This window comes from Pinus tabuliformis, chromosome 1_1 (assembly GCF_031772625.1).
Source record: "Pinus tabuliformis cultivar Carrire ecotype Pingquan chromosome 1_1, CPIR1, whole genome shotgun sequence".
NCBI lineage: Eukaryota > Viridiplantae > Streptophyta > Pinopsida > Pinales > Pinaceae > Pinus > Pinus tabuliformis.
The window spans coordinates 396083047-396094095 of NC_142297.1; positions in this window are offsets into that span (position 1 = coordinate 396083047).

The following is an 11049-nucleotide window of genomic DNA, read 5'->3' on the forward strand; positions in this document are numbered from 1 at the left end:
GACTACTCATGAAAACTACGTAGTTTTTAGGATGAGGAGCAGGTCGGCTAACAGGGTGACTGGCTAGAAAAATTGCGCAATTTTTTAGGGTAGTGCAGTGATAGGCAACAGGTGTCTATCCAGCATGTCTGTGTAGTTTCTTTAGTCAGCGGAAGCAGGCATGCTTGGCAACTTCTGCACAATTTTTTGGAGGAGTGAGGCGTGTGGTCACTGCCCAATCAAACTCTTCAGCTGACCAGCAGGAGGCTTGGTTGATTTGATTGCGAGCAACATAGATTGAGATGGCTTGCTGGAAAACTTATGCGCTGTTCTGGGTGAGAGTCAGTCGATTTGATTTCAAGATTGAGTAGCGCAGACTACTTGGGAGGCATCTTCAAGCTCTATGCAATTCTAGGTAGCAATACATGTTCATGGAGGGCCCAAACTATGCAGTGCAACTCAGCGGAGGTCTGACTGTTGGGGTTTCTCTGATCGACATAGATTCAGTAAAATGACTAATTGTGTGAACAAGAGACTTTGTACATGCATGAACTTGCGAACACACACTCAAAATGACTTGACGACAAGACACCTCAAACCATCAAGACAACATACACTCAGTTTGACTAACTGATGGTGCGAGAGACAAGCGCGACACTTGTGTTAGATGTTGAAAAATGTGCAACAAGAAATGCTAAATTTAGAAAGTGTTAACAATAGAACTACTAAAAATAGCACTTCTAAAAATAGCAGTTTGGCCAATGAGCATTTTGGCCACCTTGGGTGAGAGGTGAAACTGATAAAAATAGCATCTTCTAAAAATAGCATTTCTGGGTCCCTTCCTATTTTTAGCAGTCCCTGGTCTAACTATAGGAAGTAAAAACGAATTTGGTCTTAACAACAGTTTAAAACATTAATTAATTAATCTCCATGAGTTAATTAGTTATGGAAAATTAAACTTGAAGTCTTTGTGAGATCATGCAATTATTTTCTCTCTTGATTTAGGAATTTATCCCTTGATTAAAGGAGATAAGGTTCAGTTCTATATTGAGAGGATCAGTTGACTTAGTTTAACTTAGTCAAGTTCAGTTAGATTAATTTAACAAGTTGTTAAATTAATGAGATATAGTTTGTTGATGCTTGCATGCATGTGACAACTATTATTTTCAGATAACTGTGTATTCACTCATGGATAACTGATGCATGTCAGTTCTGTCAGAGACCCAGTTGAGATTAGAGAAGGGACAGTGTACTATTAGTTGGATGAATATTTTTCCTATAAAGGAATCTCATCCATGATGAGGATTTATCTCCTTCAGGTTTGTGTAGTTAGATCAGAGGTTAGTGAGTGTGTGAAGAGGCCAATTCACACAGGTGGCAGCACTGGACCCCAAGGAAAACTGCACAAGGAAATAGGAGGCTTGGAGGGCAGAGGATAAGGTTTGTGAGAATCCTTTGACTATCTATGAGTAGTAGAGGGATTGTCCTAAGAGCTGGATAGCTTCCGAGCTAAGGTTTTGTGTAATTCAAACTATATTTCCACTTTTATGATAATACAGAGATGGGGTTTTAGGCAGGTGCTTGCCCTAAGTAAATTCTTCTGTGTTATGTGTGATTGATTCCTTCTTATCAGTTATATGTGTTCTTATTGATGTTGCTCATGGTTGATTAAGCTTCCACTAAATTGTTTGTAGAAGTAGATTAAGTGTTTTGCTTTAGTACATTGCATTACCAGGTGATCTACAGGTGGGAAATTTCTACATGGTATTAGAGCTAGCTGATTTGTAGAAAAAGTTCTACATGGTATCAGAGCTAGCTGATTTGTAGGAAAATTCTACAAAAATCTACATGGTATCGAAGCACCATACCAAATTGGAGGAGGGTGGACTGATGGGGGTCATTAATCGTGAGGTTGGAGGAGGGTGGACTGATGGGGGTCATGGCCCGTCAATTCTTTGGTTTGATTTTTTTTTTTTTTTTTTTTTTTATATGAATGTAAACGGGTTTGGTGGGTGGCGGGGGTGGTGGCCCACCACCCCTAAATATATATTTTTTATTTTTGTTAACATAATGGTCATTTTTAAATATTTCGAATTTAAGGGTTATTGGTCAATTTAACGAGGCCATAATTTTTCCTGCTTTCATGACCTAGATTTCATGTCCCAGGATCGGTCAAATTGTATGACACTTAAACCTAGCCCACAGCCCAACTTCGACAAAACCTTTGACTGGCTCGTTCTCCCTCATACGAGCTCGGATTGACGAACCGTTCACACCGCCGTGATAAGGACAACGAGATGTACGATTGGGTCCTGGTTCGAAAGCATTCTGGTCACTTTGATTTTTGAGATTTCATAAGGCCTCTTTGTCATGTGTGTCTTTGGAGCCACCTGGATCAATCCTCCACACTGAGGAGCTTTTGTTCCTCCAAAAGCATGACAAATAATCTGCAACTTCTTTGTGCCTTGTCTGCATCACAAGCGTCCTGAAAGGTCTTGCTTCCATCTCCTTCACCTTTGTTCCTCGGAGCCTTAAGCGATGAGCCGACACCTGCAACCTCTAGCACACTGTTTTGCAAATTACATGCTTGACTTTTATGACCAAATAATAACCCAAGCATCCCATACTTTCCATGAGTTTATAACACATACTCGGTGGTCAAGTTTACATCAAAATGGACGCAATACCCCAGCTACGAAAACAAGGCCAACATATCATTGTTGCTTCAACAAGTGATGAAAAACACTTCATCACTACAACACATGATTTACAAAGATAAGGCCAAAAACTATTTTCTTTAAAAAGTGATGGAAATACGACATCACTTTCACAGTTTATCATGCAACTCAAAATGAAACCAGACATCATTGTTGCTGAACAAGTGATGGAAAACACATCATCACTTTTACATTTTAAAATGCAACAAATGATTTACAAAAGCATGACCATGAAACACTAACATATCTAGAAACCAGTTTTCACTTATCAAGGTGAATGGGTCGCCTCCTTGTGGCAATTTTGCTTGTCGAACAACTGCTTCACCTAGTTCATGCACTGACGTTTTGTCTTTAAGGCGTTGCTCTAGATGGAGCCTCCAACATGTGGCTCTTTGATGGCCATTTCTGTCGCAATGACTGCAACACATATTCTTCCTCCAGAATTGCTTAACCTGTTTCTTTACATGCTATTGAGAGGGTCTTTCATGCCTCATCCTTTTGTGTGCTGCCATTCTTTTCCAACATTTAGAAAATGTATGGTTATGTAATCCACAAAAGGTACATGTTTTTCGATGCCATGTTTTACGTTCCTCATTAACAACATGATTATAATCAAAATGAACATTCAAATATCGAAACTGGTTATACCTTTCCTTGCCATCTCTAGTGTAAGTATGGCGATGAGAGCCAGCGTCAGCTCTTTCCTTGCAATGGAAACTGCCATGGGATGATGGGGATGTGTTTCCATCATTCTCTTTCCTCGATGATTTCGATGATGTCTCGGAAGAATCTGACACCTTCGAACATTCCCCTTCGGTGCATTTGAAACCTACAAGTTAAGGTCTCTGCACAACCTCCAATGGTTGAGTTATTCCTTGGTTATTAACACCAAGTTCTTTTTCCTCTTTGTGCCTCGTCCTGGTAAGGAGCCTCATGTTTGTCCTCGTAATTGGGATCTCCAAATCTCCAACAGAAATCATACTATGTGAAGACAAAACCAAAAGGAAATCAACATCTTTTACCTCCTTTGTCGATTTGGAAAGAACTAATGAGGGCTTCTCATCATCTGTTATTGGTGGTTCACTAGCTGTCTCATCACATTCCCCAACTTCCTTTCTGACATACCCAAGTCCTGCTTGATGGGGTAATTCTTCTACTTTGATGGGGTTTACAATGCCTTGGCCATTAATGCCCAAGCCTTTTCCTTCATACCCCATTTTCTTCAACAGTTTTGATCCAATTCCTATGGTATGATTTTCAAAAATAGTGAAATCATCATCAGGACACATGCATGAATTTAGAGAATTACTTTTTACCTCACATGGATCACGCTCAGCTTTTCCAAGGCCTCGTCCTTAGCTTGCAGCTATTGTATCAAACTTTGTTTTTCCTCTTTCTCTTCATGTATACGCATCTTTAATTCAGCGTTCTCTATTTGAAGATTTTGTTTGTTGTACTTCAATTCTTCCAGGGCCTCTTCCGTGGCTTGCAACTGAAGTTGCAATCGCTCCTTTTCCTTTGTCTCTTTCTGTAGAGTTTCGTACATTATTTCCACAATTTTGGAAATTTTTAGCATGGTCTTGTACATCGCTTTTTCATCCTCTGTCGCTACACGTTCCAATGTTCACACTTGCAATTCACATCAACGCAAAGACCGCTCTGATACCACTTGATCCTGGTCCGGGTGTGACAAAAGACCCTTCCAAGGCCTTTTACTTTCGTGATGTGTTAAATTTCATTTTTAAAAGAACATAAATGAATACATCAGCATGATGTAAAGAAGAGGAAAATGACAATCATCAGCACATGAAAACATAAGTCGTTGATAACAGAGTTCGTCTAGGAGGGACTACGTCTTCGTGCCCCGGTGTCAAGATGGTGTAGGCCGCTGCATTAAGTGCTATCAATAGTGATGATGTACATAAGAGGTGATGTCGCTATCATACAAGAAAATTACCTCACGCAAGAGTGGCTCCAAGAGATGTTTCGCTACAGGAACTCTCAGTGAAAAAGGACTCCTATCAGTATGACACAAACTCATGCATGATGATAATGAGAATCCCGCCAACATGGCATAAAAGGGATCTCAATACAAACATACATGGTGACACATGAGTATCCCATCAACATAACGATAAATGGATCTCAGAAAAAACATGATGAATCATGACAACAATTACATCCCACAAATGATTCCACGTCACATCAAGCAGGAATCATGAAGCAAGAAACAAGATCCCACATCAAACATCAAACAGGGATCTGTACAGCACAATTCAAAGCAAAAGAAGTACATGAATATACTGCATATACCTCACATCCGGGGGCCATCTGAAGAAAATGATGTCAAACTGCTGAAGTTGGTCGCACCATCAATCTCGCTGCGTCGAGTCTCATGGAAATGGTTGCTTGCACATGAACGTTGACACCTGCACTCCACTTAGAAAAGTGATCGAAGAATGAAGTGAGAAAATGGAAAATCGGAATGCACCATCAGATTTGTGGCATTGAATAGTGAAAAATCAACTGTTGAATTTCTGAATTCTGAGAAAGTGAAAATCTGGGCTCAAGGAATCTTTTAAATTCCCCCTAGATTCCTCAAAGATTCCCTCCTCTGGTTCCTCTGCAAATCTCTTGCTCAAATCGGGAAATCGATTATGCCATCAGGTTAGTGTCACCGGGAGTTGTAAGATTGAGATAAAGTTTGTCCAATTTGAACACTACAAAATTTTCACCCTCCTGGAAATTTTCCTTAATCATGGTTCCACCTGCAATAAATTAATTAAAAAGAAATTGTCTGGGTTTCCGTGCCCACTCCTGGTTCCTCCATGTTGCCTGGGCACACTGGTGAAATCAAGGTTTATATAATTTTTCGGGCAAATTAAATCAATAAGGTTTATATAATTTTTTTGGGTCGATGATGTTCTGACAAAAAATACTATCCTTGCGTAAACAAATACTTGTATCTAACTATGATCTCCATGTCTATTCTGGAAACCTCATTGCTACACTCGAGTTTTTATCTTTTGGTGTTTTCAAGCTAATCCAATCAAGTAGAGAAGGGCAAGGGGGAAATATAAATGAGAAAACCAATATCATAGGTCTTATATATGCTTCTCTAAAGGGAAAACCTCTCATGTTATCAATAAGTTGGGATCCCTCTTCCGCCCATGAAATAAATAAGTATTGACGCACATTCCTATATAAAATAAATAAATAAAGGCAAAAGAAGAGAAAGGCTTCCTACACAGAAAGGTGAAGCAAGAAACTTTGTCGAGGTATTGTTCAGGCTCGCTAGCAATAGAGCAATGTTTGTGTTCCTAAAGTGACTTCGTCGGGGTATTTTCTGGGCCTGCTAGTAGTGGAGCAACATCAGCCTATGACAAAATATACTCTGAAAATATAAATCTCATGAACTTCATCACCCTATTATGATTCGAAACATCATGTGATCGTTGATCTTATGTTTGTGTTTAACCAATTAAAGGAATGAAGGGGACTATATTTATGCACGGGGTAAGTGGGGAATCCATAGTAATCTGAATGATGAATCAATAATTCCTAAATAACTAGACCCTACAAGAAAGAATTGACCAAGGCAAAGAAGCTAGAGTTGTCGCCAAGTGTTGTCGCTGCAACAAACACCCTCCAAAATTTTGCCTATACTTAGATTTTGGAGCCTACTATGGATCTTGTGATTACTCGTTCCATGGTCACTTCTTGATCGATCAAGGTCACGTTCTCACACATGTTAAGTTTGCAATGAGTTAATGAATGCATTCTTCCACAGAAGATTGAACAAACATAAGTACAGTCCGTCAAGATAATGTATGTGTAATGATCGACCCATGTCGACAGTTAGTGTGCACTATCATTGAAAGTCCCTCACTTTTGGTTGCATTTGTACTTCTATTTTGCTGAGTTTTTTAAATTGTTTTATTGCACAACTTCGTTTTCGGGAGTGTCATTTTCATGCTTTCAACTGTCACTCTTGCTTTATTTCACTTTAATTAGTGTCATTTTCATGTTTTCTTTTCTATTGCATGTGTCACTTTCAATATTGTTCACATATCACAAGTGGCACTCTCTCTTCTCTCTTCATATAGTAAATGTCGTCTTTACACATGTTAGTTGTCGCACAAAGTGTATAAGCTCATTTTGTTTGTTTCAAGGGTTTATCTTCGTAAAAATGAGTTGATATTACTATGTAAACACATGTCACGCTCATTTCTAAAGTTTTAAGCATTGTCGCACAAGTGTCGTCATGATCATCGCAAAGTGCATATTTAGTGTCGCACTTGTCGTAAAGTCATCACAAAGTTGTCGCATTGAGGGAAATATGTTGTTAATGTGTTCTGGAAGATCTATATTTTTTATGTCATCAATTTTTCTAAGTATGTGATCATAGTCAAGTCATATCATTGTTCACACCAGTGTCATTGACCCACACTTGGCCATTTTTCGAAAACTTCCCTGTAGCCTAGCCTCATCCAATCTTCCTCAACTGCGCATTATGCAGTTCCAACCCTCAATCTGCAACCCTACCCTTTGACACTACACAATGCATAGTTCCTTCCTACTAGGGTTGTGCACCATGCAGTTCTAGTGTTCAAACCTAGACCTTGGGCCCCCATAATTGCGCAATCCAACCCTTCAGCCTAGCCCCAACTACTCATTACGCAATCTTTGAGCTCAAGCTCGGGCCTTGAGCTCTTAAACTGCACAATCACCAGGCCTCCTATGTCCTACAGAACTAAACAATAGGCTGATCCAATGCCCATCCCCATAGCCTGTCACACTGAGTTCACATATTGCGTAGTTTTCTTCCTCAACCCAGTTTGAACTACACAATGTGCAATCTCAAGTCTCAAGCTTCACCCCTGACTGCCTAAGATATGCAATTGTGCAGTTACTGAGCCTCTTTCCCAGTTTTTCACCTAGTTTTGACTTAGTCAGTGGATCATCATGCAACATCTTAGTTAGGGGTTTATCGAAAAATCTATCATGCTATGGTAAGATGATGAAGAAGGATATGGAGAAGGAGGACATGCTAGAAGACATGTATGGAGTTGAAAATATAATATGATCATCAGATGAGAAGACGAAGGAACGCTGGATTACAATAGAAGACCAAATATCAGGACCACATGAAGACTCCATCTAATTAACAACCCTTTGGAGGGTAGATATGAAGAACAAATCAAATCTCTCATGGAGATGAAACATTGGATACATCTCTTATTGAAGACGGAAAGAAAGAAGTAGCAAAAGGGATAGGTTGCCACTGCCACATCATCATGCAATCCATGTCATAAATTCCATGTCATGTTCGGTCATGATTCATCTATGCCACATCATTATTGTGGGTTATGTAATTATCTATCCAAATTTATTGTAAAGTGGAAGTCCAAAGAACACATTCAAAATATGAAGAGTAATGTAAAATTCGAAAAGTCATAAGAAGTCAAATAATCATGAGGGTAGTCAAAGAGTCACAAGGAAGGTGAAGCATCCCTCATTGGTTATATATACACCCTCATTGTATGAGTAAAGGACTTTCCACCTTGGCTCCTCCCGCAAGGCATTAGAGAGACCATCTAGTTATTTTGAGGAGAAAGGAGTGCCTCTAATGCTCCACTATTGGAGCTAGTAGTGTTCATTGTATACATGTGTCTTGGAAATTTTACTTAATATCAGAAGCCTTATGGCTAGCACGTTCTTCATGCATGGATTATGAATATTTGTAAGATTGTTCTGTGAATGTTTTCAATTCATGTTTGCTTTCATCTGTGCTAAAGTAGTTGAACTATTTCGGTTATTTTGGTATGTATCATATTGATAATGTGTTGTAATGGTTATTATCGTTGTTGCATTCTTGTTGAATATTCCACTGGATATTAGACAGAACTTTCTTGTTGTATTGGGTGCAATGACAGTCACATCTTTGTGGACTATTCTGCTAGATGTTGAATGACTTCTTCTTTTCTATATGTGTTTCTACTATGGTGGTACTATTAGCTCTCTCTTAGAGGCTCACTTCTCTTCCCCCTCTGCATTAAAAATAACTTTGACACACATACGACCGAACACTCGCCAAGCACACCCCCTTGTTTTTCGAAGGCACATTTTCACTACCCTCTCTTGTTGATAGTTAGAGCCAAGGAAAATTTGTAAGAATACAATGGAAACTGGGCCAATACTCCAGATGGGGCTCCTATTCCAAACGCTATGAGGTCTAATTGGTACTTCACATCAAGGAGACCCTTTGGTTGATGGATTTCCAGCACCGTCAATAGAAAGAAAAAGGGCGCAAAAGCGACAGTTGAGAAAACTCATCTGAGTGATGGTACAATTATGACTAAGAATAAGATAATTTGTCGACTGGAGTTGCGCATTGATTTTCAGCATGGATTACGTAGTGCATTTTTTAGGAGGAGTGCGCAATGCACTGCCTCTAAAGACTGCAGTAATTGTTATCATGGATTATGCAAACTTCCAAAGATTACGCAAGTGTTTCTCTGGAGAATTGCACAATGTTTGTTTGCAAGGGTGGGCATTGACCTTCAATCTTGCTAAAACAAGTGTGCTCATGTATGAATCAAAGGTTGATCATAGGTTATCAAGTGGCTTTGACACTAAAAAAAACATCAACCAATCACGAAGTGATCGTGAATAACTTGGGGTGAGAGATAATGAGATCATGGGTAGGCTCCAAAATTCTAATGTAGGCAAAATTTTGGAAGCTGTTTGTCGCAATGAAAACATGTGTGTGATTTATTCTCTGTTTAAAAATTTTCTTTTAAGTTTCTGATTATTATATTCACACATAAAGGATCATTTAATTTTAATGTTTGATCATGGTAAATGAACTTGCTCACATTCTAAAACCCCATCAACATACTTATAGACCTAACAACGCTTCTAGTGAGACCTTCTTCCCTTGCAGAATATTTAAAATGTTAGTGCAGGCTAAACTATAGCAGAACCATTTTGTTGGCCCCTGAAGCATAACCCTAGTCTCTGCATTATTTTTCGCCAACAAATGGTTCCGTTGTTGGAACCCTGAAATATAACCAGGGTTTTTCTAATAATTGTGACTAGGATCTTAAAGAGTAGTATTCAGACATGGTGCTAGGAGGAAAAGTGTGACACTTTCTTTCTTCAACAAGCAGAGTTATGATAAAAGAATCCTAACTGCTTTTCTCTTTGATCCTGCTAGTGATCAGTACAAAATATTTTGGTTCAACTTCCCTGAAAATATATATCAATGGTTGCAGTGGTTGTGTGATTCCTTAAGAGATCAAAGTTCTGTTCGGATCTATCAGAAAGAGATTCCATCAAATCTAGCTACACTACACCGCCTAGAACACGAACTTACTGGAATTGTTCATTTATAGGTGAAAACTACATTGGAAGGGTATATTATTGAAATTACAATAGAAAATCATCAATATTTTCAAAAAAGAAGCATATATCAGGTTTGGGTTAAGAGGAAGATTATTTAAGGAAATCCTTTGTGTATGAAGATCCTATTAATAGAAGAAAAATTTCTACCCTTCCCTTAAACTAATATGATAGCTTAAAACCCTCGCGTTAGGGAGAGGATTTTGGGGGAGAATATCACCTGTTATGGAATATAAGAAATATGGATTGCTAGAGATTTTAGGGAAGAAAGAAGGGCTCATATATTTGAGGAATGGAGGGAGATAAATATGAGGGATATGAGAAGAGTTGAAGAAAATAAAGGAACTATTGGTCAGCCCGGAGTTGCAAAAGAAAATATTGAGGGGAGATGAGAGTTTTATAATAGGAAAGGAAGTTACAAAAAGTAAGTTAGCATAATAGAGTTGAGTGATGATTCCCATCAAGAATAGGTGAAGCATAGAAACCCAGACCAGATGATCATGGAGACCGAGTGCAGTACCCCTATAGATGAAGACATGCATTTTGTGATGCGTAAGTTTTTTTGAGAAGATGTTCCCTCCCCTAAAGTAAGTACTTAGAAAGAAAGTAGCCGGCTCATTCTCTTTGATCCCTTCTCTTTATGATTTATCAAAATCTAGTAAATTTCCTTTCTAATCATTTTAAAACTTTGAAGTTTCGCAATACTCACAAAGTATATATAGTTGGTAGCCCCTCTAGTGGTAATCAACAGATTTTGGTGAATTATTTTCAACCTGGTCCAAACGGGTTTGTTTTAGTTTTACTTAGTTTCCACTCCAATGGCTAGAAATGTAGCGGGATATTTTACTCAATACCCTAAGTCTTAGGGCAGAGGAGATGAAGATGTTGAACAACACTAGTACCTATATGATTCCATCTGAAGGTGTAGAGCAACTCCAAATGAAACTAA